We start from the raw sequence: 21,770 nt of genomic DNA on the forward strand, positions 1-21,770 counted from the left end.
GCACAATCACGGAGTACTTACAAGCAGACACAGTGTGTAGACAGAAAAGGGAGAACGGACGCATTTTGGCTTAAAAACTAACGATAAAGGTGAAGTTATAACACTGAAACGCCCTCCGGAAGAGGCTAGCTAGTTAGCTAGCGGCTAAAGTCCAGCCTCAGTCGGCAGTGTTTTAGCTACTTCTAAATCACTAATCCTCGCCTCCATGGCGACAAATAAAGTAAGTTTCTTACAAGTATCATCCCTGCAGGACGAGGAATAGCTAAACATGCTTCACTACACACCGAAAGCTCACCGGTGTCAAAATGTAAACAAATGCCATTGGTGGATCTACACCTAACATCCACTGTAATGATACCAAGTGCAGGCACGTATCTAGTCGATACTACTATGATTATGTCGATATTTTTTGGCATCACAACATCTTATTTCGTTTTTTATTTTATGTTTATAAACTCAGGAAATATGTCCCTGGACACATGAAAACTTTGAATATGACCAATGTATGATCCTGTAACGATTTGGTATCGGATTGATACCCACATTTGTGGTATCATTGAAAACTAACGTAAAGTATCAAACAACAGAAGAATAAGTGATTATTACATTTTAACAGAAGTGTAGATAGAACATGTTAAAAGAGAAAGTAAGCAGATATTAACAGTAAATGAACAAGTAGATTAATAATTCACTTTCTACCGCCTTAATAATTTTGACAAAATAACAGAATGGAAAATGACACAATATGTTACTGAATATGTCAGCAGACTAAATTAGTAGCCTTTGTTTGTTTACTTACTAATAAAAGACAAGTTGTCTAGTACGTTCACTATTTTATTTAAGGACACACTTGCAATAAGAAACATGTTTAATGGACCGTAAGATTTTTTGTTAAAATAAAGCCTATAATGCCATTTTTTGTGGTCCCCTTTATTTAGAAAAGTATCGAAAAGTACCCAAAAAATGTTGGTACCAGTACCAAAATATTGGTATCGGGACAACACTAAGTGTAACTATTATAAACATTGTATAAAATCCAGACTGCTTTAAGGCCCAGAACTTTAATGTAACAAAATAAAAGTTTCACAGTACAATATTTTCACTGTAATAAGGCCACGGTACGATATTATTGTGGAATTGTCCCCCCAACCCTCAAAAAAAGACTTGGTAAAAGTGCTAGTGTGTAAAATGAAGTGGCAGTTTAGAATGAACACACTTACTGTAATTGAACACAAACATAATTCTAAAATGTTCTAATCGTATTTATTACTACAAACTAGTGTTGTCCCGATACCAATATTTTGGCACCGGAACCCGTAACAAAATTATTTCTATACTTTGATACTTTTCTAAATAAAGGGGGCCACAAAAAAATGCTTTGACAAAAAATCTTAGGGTACATTAAAGGCCTACTGAAATGATTTTTTTTAATTTAAACGGGAATAGCAGATCCATTCTATGTGTCATACTTGATCATTTCGCGATATTGCCATATTTTTGCTGAAAGGATTTAGTAGAGAAAATCGACGATAAAGTTCGCAACTTTTGCTCGCTGATAAAAAAAGCCTTGCCTGTACCGGAAGTAGCGTGACGTCACAGGAGGTAATATTCCTCACAATTTTCCTTTGTTTACAATGGAGCGAGAGAGATTCGGAGCGACATAGCGACGATTACCCCATTAATTTGAGCGAGGATGAAAGATTTGTGGATGAGGAACGTTAGAGTGAAGAACTAGAGGCAGTGCAGGACGTATCTTTTTTCGCTCTGACCGTAACTTAGGTACAAGCTGGCTCATTGGATTCCACACTCTCTCCTTTTTCTATTGTGGATCACGGATTTGTATTTTAAACCACCTCGAATACTATATCCTATTGAAAATGAGAGTCGAGCACGCGAAGTGGACATTCACAGTGACTTTTATCTCCATGACAATACATCGGTGACACACTTAGCTACCGAGCTAACGTGATAGCATCGTTCTCAAATGCAGATAGAAACAAAATACATAAATCCCTGACTGGAAGGATAGACAGAAGATCAACAATACTATTAAACCATGTACATGTAACTACACGGTTAATAATTCTCGGCCTGGTAAAGCTTAACAATGCTGTTGCTAACGACGCTATGGCTAACTTAGCAACTTAGCAACCGGACCTCACAGAGCTATGATAAAAACATTAGCGCTCCACCTACGCCAGCCAGCCCTCGTCTGCTCATCAACAGCCGTGCTCACCTGCGTTCCAGTGATCGACGGCGCGACGAAGGACTTCATCCGTGGGTTTGGCGGCTAGCATCGGCTAGGCATCTGCTATCCAAGTAAGTAGTCCTTGTTGTGTTGCTACAGCCAGCCGCTAATACACCGATCCCACCTACAACGTTCTTCTTTGCAGCCTCCATTGTTCATTAAACAAATTGCAAAAGATTCACCAACACAGATGTCCAGAATACTGTAGAATTATGAAATTAAAACAGAGCTTGTTGTATAGGATTCTCCGGGCTCCGAATACTTCCCTTGCCCTCGTGACGTCACACGCATACGTCAGCATAATAAAACGTTTTTAACCGGAAGTGTGGCGGGAAATTTAAAATTGCACTTTATAAGTTAACCCGGCCGTATTGGCATGTGTTGCAATGTTAAGATTTCATCATTGATATATAAACTACCAGACTAGCAGTCGGTAGTAGTGGGTTTCAGTAGGCCTTTAAACATGTGTTTCTTATTGCAAGTTTGTCCTTAAATAAAATAGTGAACATACTAGACAACTTGTCTTTTATTAGTAAGTAAACAAACAAAGGCTCCTAATTTAGTCTGCTGACAGATGCAGTAACATATTGTGTCATTTATCATTCTATTATTTTGTCAACATTATTAAGGACAGGTAGTAGAAAAAATGTATTATTAATCTACTTGTTCATTTACTGTTAATATCTGCTTACTTTCTCTTTTAACATCTTCTATCTACACTTCTGTTAAAATGTAATAATCACTTATTCTTCTGTTCTTTGGATACTTTACATTAGTTTTGGATGATACCACAAATTTGGGTATCGATCCGATACCAAGTAGTTACAGGATCGTACATTGGTGTCCAGGGACATATTTCCTGAGTTTATAAACATAATATCATTTTTTTTTTAAACGAAAGAAGATGTTGTGATGGCAAAAAATATCAACGTAATCATAGTAGTATCGACTAGATACGCTACTCTACTTGGTATCTTGTACAGTGGATGTCAGGTGTAGATCCACCATTGGCGTTTGTTTACATTGTGACGCCGGTGAGCTACGGTGTGTAGTGAAGCATGTGGCGGACCGGTACTTTTCAGAGGCAATATAGTACCGAATATGATTCATTAGTATCGCGGTACTATAATAATACCGGTATACAGTACAACCTAATATATATATATACACTACCGTTCAAAAGTTTGGGGTCACATAAAATGTCCTTATTTTTCAATGAAGATAACTTTAAACTAGTCTTAACTTTAAAGACGTACACTCTGTACATTGCTAATGTGGTAAATGTCTATTCTAGCTGCAAATGTCTGGTTTTTGGTGCAGTATCTACATAGGTGTATAGAGGCCCATTTCCAGCAACTATCACTCCAGTGTTCTAATGGTACAATGTGTTTGCTCATTGGCTCAGAAGGCGAATTGATGATTGTGCAATCATGTTCACACATCTGAAAACAGTTTAGCTCGTTACAGAAGCTACAAAACTGACCTTCCTTTGAGCAGATTGAGTTTCTGGAGCATCACATTTGTGGGGTCAATTAAACGCTCAAAATGGCCAGAAAAAGATAACTTTCATCTGAAACGTGAGTCTATTCTTGTTCTTAGAAATGAAGGATATTCCACAAAATTGTTTGGGTGACCCCAAACTTTTGAACGGTAGTGTATATAAAAAACGTAGTTGTGTGTCCTCTCCAGTGGATATTTTTATATCAGTTTGGAAAATGTCGTTTCTCTGAAAGTTAACTGACGATTTAACTTTCAAACTTGTAAATACCTCAATAATGAATGTTAAGCTCTGATGGCTTCAAATAGCTTCTCATATTTCCTGAGGTGTGCAGAGTCCGCACTCACACCGGACGCTTTCCCTGTAGCACAAGCTTGCTTAACCAGTAAATGAGCTGTGTCACCGGTCCGTGAGTTCATCAAAGTGTTATCAATCACAGTTTTATAATGATTCAAAACGGTAATACAAACCTTGGAAAGTTAATCATTTTACCGTTTATCGTTACATCCCTAATGCACACGCATGTTGAAAGTGCATTTTTAATGTTGATGACATACATTTAATAGAAAAAAAGAATGAAAGTTATGGCAAGCAGATAAATATGTATGTATTTCAACTATTTTCCCTACAACATGCATTTAGGATATAAAGTGTGTTCTATTGAATCACTCTATTAGTCGAACAAACTAATCGATAAATTACTCGATTACTAAAATAATCGATAGCTGCAGCCCTACATAAGTGAGATTGGAGGATTGCTGCACTTTGCAACCAGATAACGCCAAAATGGGAATACAACAGAAGAAAATAATACTGGGTAAGTAAAACAAGACACTGCTATACTGAAAGTAAAATAGGCATTCAATAATCAGGTAGAACAAAAGACAATTTTGACGGACTAAACAAAGCAGAGGACTATTAACTAATACACTATACAAACAAATAAAAATGTATCCACACGCATATGCATACTTGCCAACCTTGAGACCTCCAATATCGGGAGGTGGGGGGTGGGGGGGTTGGGGGCGGGGGCATGGTTGGGGGCGTGGTTATTTACAGCTAGAATTCACCAACTCGAGTATTTCATATATATTTTATATATATATATATATATATATATATATATATATATATATATATATATATATATATATATATATATATATATATATGTATGAAATAATTGACTTTCAGTGAATTCTAGCTATATATATATATATTTATTTATTTTATTTACATAAAAGAAATACTTGAATTTCAGTGTTCCGGTGGCTGTCCATTAGATGCAGTATTGTCCTGTTTAACTTCTCCGTTCATGAAGAGTATATCATTTCGGCCACCGTGTTCAATGGAGAAGTCTGTTCTACATATTTACAGGCAACATACACCTTCCCCTTCGAACTGTCCTGGATGAACTGAAATTCTTGTTTCCATTCGTTTGAATTCGTTAGGCAAGCTGTTTATATTGTGGGAAAGCGGACGTGAGAACAGGCTGTCCCCACTCAGTCTCAGGTCCGCATTGAGCTGGAGGGGGCGTGGCCTCCAGCTCCGGCTGAATACCGGGAGTTTGTCGGGAGAAAATCTCTGCCGGGAGGTTGTCGGGGGAGGCGCTGAATACCGGGATTCTCCCGCTAAAAACGGGAGGGTTGGCAAGTATGCGCATATGTCAGTTAAGTGAGCTTCCCAATAAATGGTAGTGTGATCACATTTTGAGATAATTTCTGAGGGGTATTAAACAGGAAAAAACGGTACAGCTGGGGAAGGGAACCAAATTTGGTACAACCAAATTCTGTTGGTACTATATAGTAGGACTAAGCAATTATATGATTGTGATCAATGATCGTGATGAATTTCAGGTCCTTCTTGGTGATCAGCTCTGAGCATATACTAAATCGATCAAACATGGCTGCAATGTCAATGCCACCAGGCAATAAAAGTCAACCTTTTCCCGGTCTACATCCGGTTAGGTCCGTGTACCTTCCGTTCATTCTATTTCCGATTCTGAAATAAAATTAGGTTTTTCGATTTTTATTATGTATGGCAGATTTTAAAGCAAACAAAAAAGGGCTGATTTTCATTAAAATATAGCCATAAAATTGGATTTTTGTGCTGTTTTGCTTTTATGGATTAGAATTTTTCCAGATAAACGCAAAAACATTTTCAAAAATGTGTGGTTATCTGTGTGATGACAAATTCAACCGGAAGCAGTAGTTTAGCCTTTCCTTTGCGTTTAGCATGTTTTTAGCACAACGGTAACATTTTTGATTGATTGATTGAGACTTATATTAGTAGGTTGCACAGTGAAGTACATATTCCGTACACCCGAATAAGTTTTTTCAACTTGTTTAAGTCGGGGTCCACTTTAATTGATTCATGATACATATATATACTATCAGATATATACTATCATCATAATACAGTCATCACACAAGATAATCACATTGAATTATTTACATTATTTACAATCGGGGGTGCGGAGGGGGGGGGGGGGTTGGATATGGACAGCAAGTAGTGGACAGAGAGAGAGAGAGAGAGAGAGAGAGAGAGAGAGAGAGAGAGAGAGAGAGAGAGAGAGAGAGAGAGAGAGAGAGAGAGACAGACAGACAGAGAGAGAGAGAGAGAGAGAGAGAGAGATCAGAAGGCATAAGAAAAAGTATCTGCATTTGATTGTTTACATTTGATTATTAGCAATCCGGGGAGGGTGTTAGTTTAGGGTTGTAGCTGCCTGGAGGTGAACTTTTATTGCGGTTTTGAAGGACGATAGAGATGCCCTTTCTTTTATACCTGTTGGGAGCCCATTCCACATTGATGTGTCATCTTTGTTCAGCAGGAGTCCTATTAATTCCTATATATAAAAAAGTGTCATTAAATTGTTGTCCAACTTTTGTTTCAGATATGAAAATAGAAAAAATGGTCCGAAACTTGTTTTTTAGGACTCCTGCTGAACAAAGATGTTACCGTTATGCTAAAAACATGCTAAACGCAAAGGAAAGGCTGAAATACTGCTTCCGGTTCAATTTGTCATCCCACATATAAACACGCATATTTTTGCACTTTTTTTTTCAATTTGTGTTTATCTGGAAAAATAAAAATCCATAAAAAGGAAAACAGCACAAAATCCAATTTTATGGCAATATTTGAATGAAAATCAACCCCTTTTTGTTTTAAAATCTGCCATATACAAACCCCGTTTCCATATGAGTTGGGAAATTATGTTAGATGTAAATATAAACGGAATACAATGATTTGCAAATAAATTTCAACCCATATTCAGTTGAATATGCTACAAAGACAACATATTTGATGTTCAAACTGATAAACCTTTTTTTTTTGCAAATAATCATTAACTTTAGAATTTGATGCCAGCAACACGTGACAAAGAAGTTGGGTAAGGTGGCAATAAAGTTGAGGAATGCTCATCAAACACTTATTTGGAACATCCCAAATGTGAACAGGCAAATTGGGAACAGGTGGGTGCCATGATTGGGTATAAAAGTAGATTCCATGAAATGCTCAGTCATTCACAAACAAGGATGGGGCGAGGGTCACCACTTTGTCAACAAATGCGTGAGCAAATTGTTGAACAGTTTAAGAAAAACCTTTCTCAACCAGCTATTGCAAGGAATTTAGGGATTTCACCATCTACGGTCCGTAATATCATCAAAGGGTTCAGAGAATCTGGAGAAATCACTGCACGTAAGCAGCTAAGCCCGTGACCTTTGATCCCTCAGGCTGTACTGCATCAACAAGCGACATCAGTGTGTAAAGGATATCACCACATGGGCTCAGGAACACTTCAGAAACCTACTGTCAGTAACTACAGTTGGTCGTTACATCTGTAAGTGCAAGTTAAAACTCTCCTATGCAAGGCGAAAACCGTTTATCAACAACACCCAGAAATGCCGTCGGCTTTGCTGAGCCTGAGCTCATCTAAGATGGACTGATACAAACTGGAAAAGTGTTCTGTGGTCTGACGAGTCCACATTTCAAATTGTTTTTGGAAACTGTGGACGTCGTGTCCTCCGGACCAAAGAGGAAAAGAACCATCCGGATTGTTCTAGGCGCAAAGTTGAAAAACCAGCATCTGTGATGGTATGGAGGTGTATTAGTGCCCAAGACATGGGTAACTTACACATCTGTGAAGGCACCATTAATGCTGAAAGGTACATGCAGGTTTTGGAGCAACATATGTTGCCATCCAAGCAACGTTACCATGGACGCCCCTGCTTATTTCAGCAAGACAATGCCAAACCACGTGTTACATCAACGTGGCTTCATAGTAAAAGAGTGCGGGTACTAGACTGGCCTGCCTGTAGTCCAGACCTGTCTCCCATTGAGAATGTGTGGCGCATTATGAAGCCTAAAATACCACAATGGAGACCCCCGGACTGTTGAACAACTTAAGCTGTACATCAAGCAAGAATTGGAAATAATTCCACCTGAGAAGCTTAAAAAATGTGTCTCCTCAGTTCCCAAACCTTTACTGAGTGTTGTTAAAAGGAAAGGCCATGTAACACAGTGGTGAACATGCCCTTTCCCAACTACTTTGGCACATGTTGCAGCCATGAAATTCTAAGTTAATTATTATTTGCCAAAAAAAAATAAAGTTTATGAGTTTGAAGATCAAATATCTTGTCTTTGTAGTGCATTCAATTGAATATGGGTTGAAAAGGATTTGCAAATCATTGTATTCCGTTTATATTTACATCTAACACAATTTCCCAACTCATATGGAAACGGGGTTTATATAATAAAAATCTAAAAACAGCCTTAATTTTATTTTTTGATTTGAGTTTCAGAATTTGAATTAGAATGAACGGAAGGTACCTAATATTTTGGGTGTAGCTAATATTTTTACCACAGGTATACATGATATGGACCCGGTTACAAGGTCCTGCGGTAGTAAACAGAATCGTTGATATGAACAGCGTGATCAAACTCGAAGCAAAATGTGCAGCTGAGAGCAGCAAAATACAATGCATCCAGAATGTATTCACAGCACTTCACTTTTTCCACATGTTATGTTACAGCCTTATTCCAAAATTAAATACATGTACAATGTAAAAAAAAAACATTTTATTTTTGCAAATGTATTAAAAATGAAAAACAAAACAAAATCACATATACATAATTATTCACAGCCTTTGGTCAATACTTTGCTCAATTACAGCCTCAAGTCTTTTTGAATACGATGCCATAAGCTTGACGCACTTATCTTTGGGCAGTTTTGCCCATTCCTCTTTGCAGCACCTCTCAAGCTACATCAGGTTGGATGGCATGCAAGTAGTTTTCATCCAGGATGTCTCTGTACATTGCTGCCTTCACCTTAGTCTAGTCAAAGAGGTGACCAAGAACCCAAGGGTCTCTTTGTCAGAACTACAGCATTCCTCTGTGAAGAGAGGAGAACCTTCTAGAAGGACAACAATCTCTGCAGCAATCCACCAATCAGGTGGTAAATCGTATAGTGGCTAAACAGATTTCTTTGTAAAAAGTTTGCCAAAATGCACCTGAAAGACTCGCAGACCATGAGAAACTAAATGATTTGGCCTGATTATAAAAAAAAAAGGTTGAACTCTTTGGCGTGAATGCCAGGCATCATCTTTGGAGGAAACAAGGCACCGCTCCTCACCAGGCCAATACCATTCCTACAGTGAAACATGGTGGTGGCAGCATCATGATGTGGGGATGTTTTTTTAGCGGCAGGAACTTGAAGACTAGTCAGGATAGAGGGAAATATGAATGCAACAATGTAGAGAGACATCCTGAGTGAAAACCAACACATCTGACCTGGTGGAGCTTGAGAGGTGCTGCAAAGAGGAATGGGTAAAGAGGAATAAGTGAAACTGCCCAAAGATAGGTGTGCCAAGCGTGTGGCATCATAGTCAAAAAGACGTGAGGCAGTAATTGCAGCCAAAGGTGCATCAACAAAGTATTGAGCAAATCCTGTGAATACCATTGTACATGTGATTCTTTTATTTTTAATACATTTGCAATTTAAAAAAAAACAAAAAAACTTCACATTGTCATTATGAAGTGTTGTCGGTAGATCTTCCAAGACAAAAAATGTTTTATTCTTTTTTGAAATAAGGCTGTAATAACAAAAAGTGAAAAATGAAGCTCTGTAAATAGATTTTGGATGCCCTGTAAATGTTAGCTTTGTTTTGGAATTATATAGGTTATTTGTATTTTTTCCGCATTGACAGAATCCCAGAATAGGCTAATAAAAACAGAATTTACCATCAAACGCAGAAAGTCTTGGTAATTTGTATAATAAGACTAAAATAACTAAACCAACTCCAAAATACAGAGCCGATAAGGCACTGATTCTGACAGCCCTATTTATAACACTTGTTTTTCCCAACTTTAAATTGCAAAAACTCAAACACACCCTTTTTGAGCTGGCATTGCTTGAGTCACGTGTATTAGCTTATAGATGAGGGAGAGGGAAAATTACATTAGCATGTGATGAGTAAGCTAATATTCTCATTTTAGTTCACACTCAAGGCTTCCACACACATGCACTGACAGCCAGGGAACACCAATCTACAAATACATCATCACATTACCCTCAGCCCCTTTCAAGCAAGTCTGTGTAAGACCACTGGACAGATAATCTATAGCCCTTTCAATCATGAGACTGCCAAACACTAACATATCCTCCTGAGGGCCCGCATCCTCTGCAATGGACATTTGTTTTTGGTCTATTTATTTTGTCAGAGTTACATATTTCTGAAAAATAACCGTTGCGTAAAAGACAAACTTGGACTTTTACTGTAGAATCTCAATTTACGAGCACATCGCGTTCCACGACCGAGCTCGTAACTCAAATCACTTGCATCTCAGAGCAGCCCCGCCCACTGAAATGAATTTAAATGAATTTGATTCGTGCTTGGCCTTCCCAAAACAGCACAACTTTAACACGGAGCATGCCTTTAAAAAACAAAAAACTTTTATATAGGAAATACAGTTTGATAAAGTAGTAACTTGCACTAACATAATTGGACTTATAGCCGTTTAGTTGCTACTTTCTGCTGTCATTTTTAAGCTTATGTAGCATAATAGCATGTCTTTCAATATGTGTGTATTAGAGATGCACGGTTTGCGGACACAACCGCGGTGTCCGCAGATAAACCGCGGGTCGGGCGGGTGACATGACGAAAAAAAATTTTTTTAAACAGATTCGGGCGGGTGGCGGTTGAACCCATTCGGAAATATATATACATAGTTAATGTTGTTACCCACATACGAAAAACGAGCAGCGCTCTTTGAAACAGCCTGCTTTGTTTGTCGCGACCGTCTATTTTCATTATAATTCAAGTTTGATGATAAAGTGCAGTCTGATAGGTTTGATTTCCCCCCTTCAGCTATTTGCCTTGGTCAATAAGTTGCAGGTAATTTATTATTATTATTTATTTAATTTATTTTTGTTTAAATAGGGATGACATACATATGTTATTGTATACTTTAAGTTTGTGCGCGTGATTGACAGCCTAAGGCTTATGAGGCAATTTTTTTATTATTTTTTTTATTTCAACTTAAAAACGTATGAGCCTATGCCTACAACATAGGCTATGTGTTTATCTTTATTTTCCTGCCTGTCGTTGACAATGGAGATTGTCTGATATTTTGTCATGGCTGCAATAAAGGTTCATCTTTGTCGCGAAATTGTTCACCGTTTCACTGTGCACCCCGCCCTCGTCCCTATTTGAGCATTATAACGTTAAAAAGTTAATATTCATTTAAATAAATTCAGAAATGTCTTTTTACCTAACGAAAATATAGGCCTAGTCTTTCTAAAACATTTTTTTAACTTCTTAAAAGCATCGTTCTGCTTGATGCAACTGCGCACACAAAGTGTGACGAACGCCTTCCTGATCTGAGGGCATTGGCAACAATAGTCAACAGTTTCTTAATGGAAATGATAAATGATATTATCACGCATTAATATCTCTTAGCCACAAATGCGTGGCCAAGAGATATTAATGCGTGGCACGCATTGAATGTCTCTGCTGCATTGGATCAGTCTCCTTTTTTTAACAGGCAAAAGCTTTCTAACCTCACTAATGCCTTGCATCGTCTATATTAGATATATAACAACGGGCGGGTGGCGAGCGGGTGTGGTTTTGATAAAATGTTGGTTCAGGTGGATGGCGGGTGGATGACGACTTTTGTGATGCGGTTGCGGATGAAATAATTGCCTATCCGCGCATTTCTAGTGTGTATATAAGTGTGTGCTCCAATGGTGTAACTTTGTTTTCATTCCGTGCAGATTGTACAGAAAATAACGTACCAACATAATGTCCGATTGTAGCGACTGAGGAGGACTGAAACACACGATGTAGTGGAGCCCTTGCAATTGGATAACTGATGTTTTTAATCATGGTTAATAGTAAAACCTGTTAATCGTTGCATCCCTATTTGGAAAAGGTCTCAATATAAACAGGACTACCATGTTACTAACTGTATCCACTCGGCATCCATTGCACAGGTCACCCGGGAGGGGGTCCCCACATCTGCAGTCTCTTCCAAGGTTTCTCGTTGTTCCCATTTACATACACTTGTAAAGAACATAATGTCATGGTTGTCTTGAGTTTCCAATCATTTCTACAACTCTTATTTTTGTAGTGATAGAGTGATTGGAGCACATACTTGTTGGTCACAAAAAACATTCATGAATTTTTTTTTTTTTTATGGATTTATTATGAGTCTACGAGCAGCACGGTAGTACAGGGGTTAGTGCATGTACCTCACAATACGAAGGTCCTGGGTTAGATCCTGGGCTCGGGATCTTTCTGTGTGGAGTTTGCATGTTCTCCCCGTGACTGCGTGGGTTCCCTCCGGGTACTCCGGCTTCCACCCACCTCCAAAAACATGCACCTGGGGATAGGTTGATTGGCAACACTAAATTGGTCCTAGTGTGTGAATGTGAGTGTGAATGTTATCTATCTGTGTTGGCCCTGTGATGAGGTGGTGACCTGTCCAGGGTGTACCCTGCCTTCCGCCCGAAGCAGCTGAGATAGGCTCCAGCACCCCCCGCGACCCCGAACGGGACAAGCGGTAGAAAATGGATGGATGGATGGATGGATGAGTCTACTGAAAATGCGACCAAATCTGCTGGGTCAAAAGTATACATACAGCAATATTAATTTGGTTACATGTCCCTTGGCAAGTTTCACTGCAATAAGCCACTTTTGGTAGCCATCCACAAGCTTCTGGCAAGCTTCTGGTTGAATTTCTGACCACTCCTCTTGACAAAATTGGTGCAGTTCAGCTAAATTTGTTGGTTTTCTGACTTGGACTTGTTTCTTCAGTATTGTCCACATTTTCTCAATGGGGTTTAAGTCAGGACTTTGGAAAGGCCATTCTAAAACTTTAATTCTAGCCTGATTTAGCCATTCCTTTACCACTTTTGACGTGTGTTTGGGGTCATTGTCCTGTTGGAACACCCAACTGCGCCCAAGACCCAACCTATGGCCTGATGATTTTCGGTTGTCCTGAAGAATTTGGAGGTAATCCTCCTTTTTCATTTTCCCATTTACTCTCTGTAAAGCACCAGTTCCTTTGGCAGCAAAACAGGCCCAGAGCATAATACTACTACCACCATGCTTGACGGTAGACAAGGGATTAAAGGCCTCCCCTTTTCTCCTCCAAACATATTGCTGGGTATTGTGGCCAAACAGCTAAATTTTTGTTTCATCTGACCACAGAACTGTCCTCCAGAAGGTGTTATCTTTGTCTATGTGATCAGCAGCAAACTTTAGACGAGCCTTAAGGTGTCACTTCTGGAGCAAGGGCTTCCTTCTTGCATGGTAGCCTCTCAGTCCATGGCGATGCAAAACAAGCTTGACTGTGGACACTGACACTTGTGTTCCAGCAGCTTCCAATTCATTGCAGACCTGCTTTTTGGTGATTCTCGGTTGACTCCTGATCATCCTGACCAATTTTCTCTCAGCAGCAAGTGATAGCTTGCGTTTTCTTCCTGATCGTGGCAGTGACAAAACTGCGCCATGCACTTTATACTTTCAAACAATTGTCTGCACAGTTGCTCTTGAGATATTAAGCTACTTTGAAATGGCTCAAAATGTGACTTTCCTGACTTGTTCAAGCCAATGATTCGTTCAGATCTGTGCTGAGGTCCTTTGACTTTCCCATTGTCGCGTTTGTAACCGAGTCGAATGACTGCATCACACGAGCCCTATTTATATGGGCTCAAAGAAATCAACAGGTGTTGTCAATCATAATCACTCACATGAAGTTAAGAGACCATGCCATGAAGCTAATTTGATTTGATTGTAACATTTCTACATCACTAAAATTGATCATGTATATTGCTGTATGTATACTTTTGACCCAGCAGATTGTCACATTTTCAGTAGACCCATAATAAATACATAGAAGAACCAAACTTCATGAATGTTTTTTGTGACAAACAAGTAATCACTCTATCACAAAAAAATAAGAGTTGTGTAAATTATTGGAAACTCAAGACAGCCATGACATTATGTCCTTCACAAGTGTGTGTACACTTTTGACCACGACTGTAGTTAAAATAGCACAATTTAGTGGATTTTTATTTTTTGTTGGCCTTTTTGGCAACAGCCTCAATGGATGTTAGGAAAGGACGTACGTGAAAGGACAAAAGAATACACGCAAAGTGTTACAGCTGTGACTACAGTTAAAACTTATGTGATGAAACAGATTGTTTGTATTTCCATAGTTTCCTGTGGAATTTGGAAACAGATATTTCACATATGTAAACCAATTGGAGGTTGACCAACATCCCTAAACTAATTGTATTTGAACCAAGAGGTTCCATTCAATGTGCTAAAAACTTAGCATTTTCTCTTAAAAAGAATACCATAAATTCAAATTTGTTGTTATGGTAACTTGCTCCGTTTGCTCACCAGCAAACCTCAAATCTGTTATAAATTGCTGGTTTTTGAACATGTCAGTTAATGAGCACAAAAAAAACCTTGGCTTTAATGCTGACTAGCAATGCAAACAAAGCAGACAGTGATTGTTGGGGGGCAGAAAAAGCAAGTGAGCCAGCTGAGCATGAATCAATTCACAATCAATTATTTAAGCCCAAGAGGGGGATTATGGAGAGACAAAGTCCAGCCAATCTAGTGTAAACTGCTCAGTTTTAAAGTGAAAGGGATTGCCTGCTTACTCGGCTTTTCGGAGTGGCAGTCGTGCTTTCATGTTTTCCAGGTATTCTCTCAGAAATATTTTGTGCCAATCCTCTATTTTTCCTCAAAGGAACACGAGCTGCACAGGAGGCAGACCTTTCTCTTTGGTTCTGTGTAAAAAATAACAACAATAAAGTCTCATTATGCAGGTAAGTATAAGAATTCAAGTGGTCTGGGTACTAATGCACTAATGCAACCCCTTCATCTTGACATTTATCAATTCAGCGAATGTCTACATGATTCTTAGCATCTTCAACAATATCAGTAAGTGGAACCAACAATTCCTCGTTTTAAGACTCGGACTACATGCCTCTCCCAAAATATACCCTGTCAGGCACCCTCGCTGGATACCATGTCTAACATTAGCCCATGTTTGAGGCAAATGTACAGAAGGTCAGCGGGTTTAGAAGAAGATGTGCCTCTAGATTATTTATGAGCCTGACAGCTCGTTATACATTTCTGCAACGCCTCTTTTCTTGAAGAAAGGAAGAACAAGAGCAGTTTTTGGGGATTACACAAGGCATGCAAGATGAGCACGTAAATTCACCGTTCATTGACAAATTGAATTGAATTGAATTATATTTATATAGCGCTTTTTCTCTAGTGACTCAAAGCGCTTTTACATAGTGAAACCCAATATCTAAGTTACATTTAAACCAGTGTGGGTGGCACTGGGAGCAGGTGGGTAAAGTGTCTTGCCCAAGGACACAACGGCAGTGACTAGGATGGCGGAAGCGGGGATCGAACCTGTAACCCTCAAGTTGCTGGCATGGCCACTCTACCAACCGAACTATACCGCCCCGGTCATAACTTTCTTCATCAAGTCGCTACAGTAATCATCTCAATTAGCTAAACAACTACCAGAAGATAATGGAAGTCAAATTTGTATCTTAATGTTAGACGTTTCAGTTTAGACAAATACACACAATATGCATTGAACCAGCGTCCTCTGCAGTGGACATTTGTGTTTTGCATAACAGGTATATTTTTTGCTAAAAGGTGACCATGATTTAAAAAACTAAAACAAAACAAAGGATGTGGATGCTCTGGTGTTTGTGGTTAAAGCAGAACTTGCTGGACTGAGCAATCTGCTGTTTTTTATTTAAAATCAAGAACATAGGCTACCTTCACACTGTAGTCGCTCACATTACCAAAAAAATATGTGACTTCTATATATGTCTAATGTAAACGTAATGTGTCTAAACTGATGCGCATGCGCACAAACATGACCTCACAAAGCAGAGCCCTGTGTTTACGGACATATTCTGATTCTTCTTGGTGTCATTCCTGGCTCATTTACAGTATGGCAATGTAGTCAACATTTTTTTTAAATGTCAAATGAACGATGTAAGATCCCCCCTAAAACAGCCAGTGTTACTTGCTAACACAAGGTTATAGCTAGAGATCAAGATATCATGTTTTACAACCACCGCAACGAAGAAAGTGAGTGTGGAGGATAGTACAGGGAAGAAGAAGCTAATGATATTCAGTGAATCAATACCCTGACCAGGAAGCGGCCTCTTCTGAGGACCCGCTGGGGGAGAGGCAGGAAGCGGCATCGTCGGAGGACCCGCTGGAAACGAGGATGGCAGCGTCTGACCCACCTGAGAGGCTGGTAACAGAGCGGGCTTCGAAGCTGGAGTGTGCTTTGCTTGAGCAGGACTCGAAGATGGAGTGAGCTTGGCTTGGGCAGGATTCAAAGCTAAAGCGTGCTTGGCTTGGGCAGGATTCGAAGATGGCGCGAGCTTGGCTTGAGCAGGATTCAAAGCTAAAGCGTGCTTGGCTTGTGCAGGATTCGAAGATGGAGCGAGCTTGGCTTGGGCAGGATTCGAAGATGGAACGAGTTTGGATTGAACAGGCTCTGAAACTGGAGCGAGCTTGGCTTGATCCGGCTCTGAAGCTAGATCGAGCTTGGCTTGAGCCGGCGGAGAAGGTGATTGATTGATTGAGACTTTTATTAGTAGGTTGCACAGTGAAGTACATATTCCGTACAATTGACCACTAAATGGTAACACCCGAATAAGTTTTTCAACTTGTTTAAGTCGGGGTCCACTTAAATTGATTCATGATACAGATATATACTATCATATATACTATCATCATAATACAGTCATCACACAAGATAATCACATTGAATTATTTACATTATTTACAATCAGGAGTGTGGAGGGGGGGTGGGGTGGGGGGGTGGGGGGGGGTGGGGATATGGACATCAAGTAGTGGACATAGAGAGAGAGAGAGAGAGAGAGAGAGAGATCAGAAGGCATAAGAAAAAGAATCTGCATTTGATTGTTTACATTTGATTATTAGCAATCCGGGGAGGGTGTTAGTTTAGGGTTGTAGCTGCCTGGAGGTGAACTTTTATAGCGGTTTTGAAGGAGGATAGAGATGCCCTTTCTTTTATACCTGTTGGGAGCGCATTCCACATTGATGTGGCATAGAAAGAGAATGAGTTAAGACCTTTGTTAGTTCGGAATCTGGGTTTAACGTGGTTAGTGGAGCACCCCCCGGTGTTGTGGTTATGGCGGTCATTTACGTTAAGGAAGTAGTTTGACATGTACTTCGGTATCAGGGAGGTGTAGCGGATTTTATAGACTAGGCTCAGTGCAAGTTGTTTAACTCTGTCCTCCACCTTGAGCCAGCCCACTTTAGAGAAGTGGGTAGGAGTGAGGTGGGATCTGGGGTGGAGGTCTAGAAGTAACCTGACTAGCTTGTTCTGAGATGTTTGGAGTTTAGATTTGAGGGTTTTGGAGGTGCTAGGGTACCAGGAGGTGCATGCGTAATCGAAAAAGGGTTGAACGAGAGTTCCCGCCAGAATCCTCAAGGTGCTTTTGTTGACCAGAGAGGAAATTCTGTAGAGAAATCTCGTTCGTTGGTTAACCTTTTTGATTACCTTGGTTGCCATTTTATCACAGGAAAGGTTAGCCTCTAGAATGGAACCTAGGTAGGTGACCTCATCTTTCCTGGTGATGACACTGTCACCTACTTTTATGGTGAAGTGATTGACTCTCTTAAGTTTGATGTGGGACCCAAACAGGATGGATTCTGTTTTACCCAAGTGGATGGATAGCTTGTTGTCAGCAGGTGGCGGCGGCTAACCCACTGCCGGACAAGATGGGTTCTGCATCTCCATCAGCACCTTCTGGTACTACTCATCTATCCACGCCTTGCTGTACTTCTCTGGAAGGTGCCCCGTAGGAGGAGGTGGACTTTCAGGAGGTTGCGGCTTCGCAGGACGTAGCGGCAGAGCAGGCAGCTGCGGTCTTGCTGGAGAAACAGCAGGTGGCTGCGGCCTCGCTAGACGTTGCGCTTGCGGCGGCCATGCTGGAAGGAGCTGTACATCTTCAGTCACACAGCTAACCCTCCTAGCGCCCCCAAGGAGCGGATTCCAGACTCCATCTGGAGGAGCTGTCGACCCGCGACCTTCACAGGGGCAGAGGCCAAGAGTGAGTGGGTCTTGGGAAGCCGGGTAGCCGGAGTTGGTGGGGGCCGGGCCTTGGAAAACTGGGGTGCTGGAACCAGAACAGAAAAAGCAGGGGTTCTGGAAAATTGTGGAGCAGGTGAGGTGGGAGAAGCTTGACCCCTGGCCAACTGTGGTTGACTGGTTGTTTCAGCCAAAAAATAATTGTCTCCACTGAGCGCATCATGTGCACGAGCCTCCTCTGGTGTCCCCCTGAACACTTCTGACGTTGGCGATGTTCCGTTATGGACCTGAGATGGATTTGAGACAAAGCTGCGCTGAGTGATAGTCCACTGATGCCAGGTGGGCCTTTATTAAACCGCTATTTGTTGGTTGGACCATTGTCGTGGAGACAGCAGGGCACGGCAAAGTAAATGAGAATATAATGTCCAAATGTGTAACACAAACAGAGTGCGGAAAGGTCAAGCACAAAAAGGCGCAGGGAAAGCTCTGCGTGAAAAAGGGGAAAGCTTGATTGGAGAGCGAATAAACAAAACTCAATCCAAAGTGGAAAAAAATCTCAAAGTCCACATACCGTTTGTGTTCCTTCCACATACAAACAAATACCAAACTCTTGCAATGATCCCACAACCAAGAACAAAGGGAGACTGGTTTAAATAGCCTTCGAACACCAGGTGAGATAATCAACACAAACAATCCGCAGGTGAGGAGAGAAGCCCTCAGAAGCAGAGTAAAGCTACTGCATACAGAATACAAACAAAACAAGAAGTGAACCCAAACAACACTAGAAAAAACACCCATAAACTAAACAAAGAACGACCTGATGAAACACGTCGTAACAAAACAGCTACTTCAAATCAGAACACAATAAAAAATAAGAGTATAAATACTAATATATTCAACATAACGCAGCTGGTGGGCATAATTTTACAGATTACATTATCTGTGAATATTGTATTGTTTTTTATACAATATTTCCTATTTAAACGTAGTTTGTATTTTTAAAGGGCATGCTACATGTTAAAATTGTGGTGTTTTTAGGGCAAGCACAGTTTATATTAATTTGAATTCATTTCAATGAGCGGCACTGGCTGTCAATGTTAACGCGTTAACAAATGTGATTAATAAAATATATATATATTGCGTGACCATGAATGATTGATGATTAATCACAGTGTTTGTTTTGACCCGCGCCAGAAGGATTAAGCATTACGCACCATTATGCACAGGCATAATATTGATAGAGCGATGTGCTCTGTGCCCACTTTTGCTTCAAAACAAACCTTGATGGAACCAAGGCTGGGTGATATGGCCTTTTATTAATCTCTCGATATTTTTAGGCCATGTCACGATACACGATATTTATCTCGATATTTTGCCTTAGCCTTGAATGAACACTTGATGCATATAATCACAGCAGTATGATGATTCTATGTGTCTACATTAAAAAATTCTTGTTCATACTGCATTAATATATGCTCATTTCAAAACGTTCATGCAGAGAGGGAAATCACAACTAAGTCAATTTACTAAAACTGTATTTATTAAACAGTTATTAAGCATTCATGTCATTTCCAAAACAGAAAGTGCAAGATTGTCAGAGACATTTTAAAACAAGCTATTAGTGCACTTTTGTGAATGATGTCACTAAGATTACATGTCAAAACAACACTAAATTAAAGTGCACTTTTTGTACGGAACGCCACTACAATAGTTTAAAACAAATAAAGTGCTCTTTTGTGCATGATGTCACACAAGATATTTCAATAACTGTCAAATAAAAATAGGAATAATAGGAAATTAAATAGTGTATGTCCTTCGCTCTGTGGTAGGTTACTGCGGACGTTATCTCCTTCTGTTGTTGACTATTTTGATGTGGAAATGGTTGCTTGGGCAATTTGTTGGTGTGGCACCGGCCGGAGATGTTGACATGCGGAGTTTCAAGCACTCCTCATTCTCTAGCGGGTGACTTTTCAAAAGCTACAAATTATCAGTGCTGCTACTTTTTGTAGCAACGCATACTTGACATATTACAGTTGTCTGTTCAGCATTTTCCCGCTTGAAGCCAAACCACCGCCAGACGATGGACCCCCTGCTGTTTTTCTTGGGAATTAATTATTCCTCCATTTGTTACCAGATTTTCACCTTCTTTCTCTCGTATTACCACTCGCACCGCTCTGCTAGCATCACAGCTATTGTTACCCATGCCGCTACCTCTCTGCTCCGCGAGGACGTATGACGTTGCACGCACAACAGTATATGACGTATGTAAGAAGGTGTGCTTGTTTTATATCCCCGTGAGAAGGAGAGACAAGAAAGAGTGAGAAACGCCTGTAGTGTAATGCCCGCAGCTAAAAGCAACTGCGTGAGAACGTATACTCGAATATCACGATATAGTCATTTTCTATATGGCACAGAGACAAACCCGTGATATATCGAGTATATTCCATATATCGCCCAGCCCTACTTCCTGCGTTTTTTCTGTCTTTAGACCTTTTTTGACAAGTTTTGTTCATTTTGCTAACGAATTATGAGTCCCAAAAAGGAAACAGACTATCCTAAAAGACTATTTAAAAGGAGTACATTAATCCATCCAGCCATCCATTTTCTACCGATGTTTCCCTTCGGGGTCGCGGGGGGCGCTGGAGCCTATCTCAGCCACAATTGGGCGGAAGGCGGGGTACACCCTGGACAAGTCGCCACCTCATCGCAGGAGTACATTAATGGCATTCACAATTATGGAAGACTTTTAGATGCAAGTGATACTATATAGTAGGGTTGTACGGTATACCGGTATTAGTATAGTCCCGCGATACCAATGAATAATTTTCGGTACTGTACCACTTCTGAAGCGTACCGGTCCCGCACCGAAGTCACGTCGTGACATTGCTGGTTTTACGAGCAGGCGAGCATGTTCTCCGGCACACAATCACACAAGCAGACACAGTGTGTAGACAGAAAAGGGAGAACGGACGCATTTTGTCTTAAAAACTAACGATAAAGGTGAAGTTATAACACTGAAAAGCCTTCAGGAAGAGATGCTTTAAGACATTGCTAGCTAGCTAGTGGCTAACATCCATCTGCCGTCGGCAGTGTTTTAGCTACTTCTAAATCAATAATCCTGGTCTCCATGGCGACGAATAAAGTACGTTTCTGCAGGACGAGGAATAGCTAAACATGCTTCACTACACACCGTAGCTCACCGGCGTCAAAATGTAAACAAAAGCCATTGGTGGATCTACACCTAACATCCACTGTAATGATACCAAGTGCAGGCACGTATGTAGTCGATACTACTATGATTACGTCGATATTTTTTGGCATCACAACATCTTTCGTTTTTAAAAAAAGTATATTATGTTTATAAACTCAGGAAATATGTCCCTGGACACATGAGGACTTTGAATATGACCA

At 40.2% G+C, this 21,770-nt stretch overlaps 1 protein-coding gene across 4 annotated transcripts in view; it reads right to left on the reverse strand.

Annotated features, from left to right (window-relative positions):
* Positions 1-21,770, reverse strand: part of LOC133639184 (gamma-adducin-like) — a 225,128-nt gene that overhangs the window by 171,002 nt on the left and 32,356 nt on the right. The window contains exon 1 of one of the 4 annotated variants that reach the window (XM_062032279.1): positions 14,917-15,017. The exons of 2 other annotated variants lie outside the window; for them this stretch is intronic. The gene's annotated coding sequence lies outside the window, so the exon portion shown is untranslated. Of the gene's footprint in view, positions 1-9,533; positions 9,603-14,916; positions 15,018-21,770 lie in introns of those variants that run through there. One more of the 4 variants, XM_062032281.1, reaches the window with a different exon arrangement.

This window comes from Entelurus aequoreus, linkage group LG22, assembly GCF_033978785.1.
Source record: "Entelurus aequoreus isolate RoL-2023_Sb linkage group LG22, RoL_Eaeq_v1.1, whole genome shotgun sequence".
Classification (NCBI taxonomy): Eukaryota; Metazoa; Chordata; class Actinopteri; order Syngnathiformes; family Syngnathidae; genus Entelurus; species Entelurus aequoreus.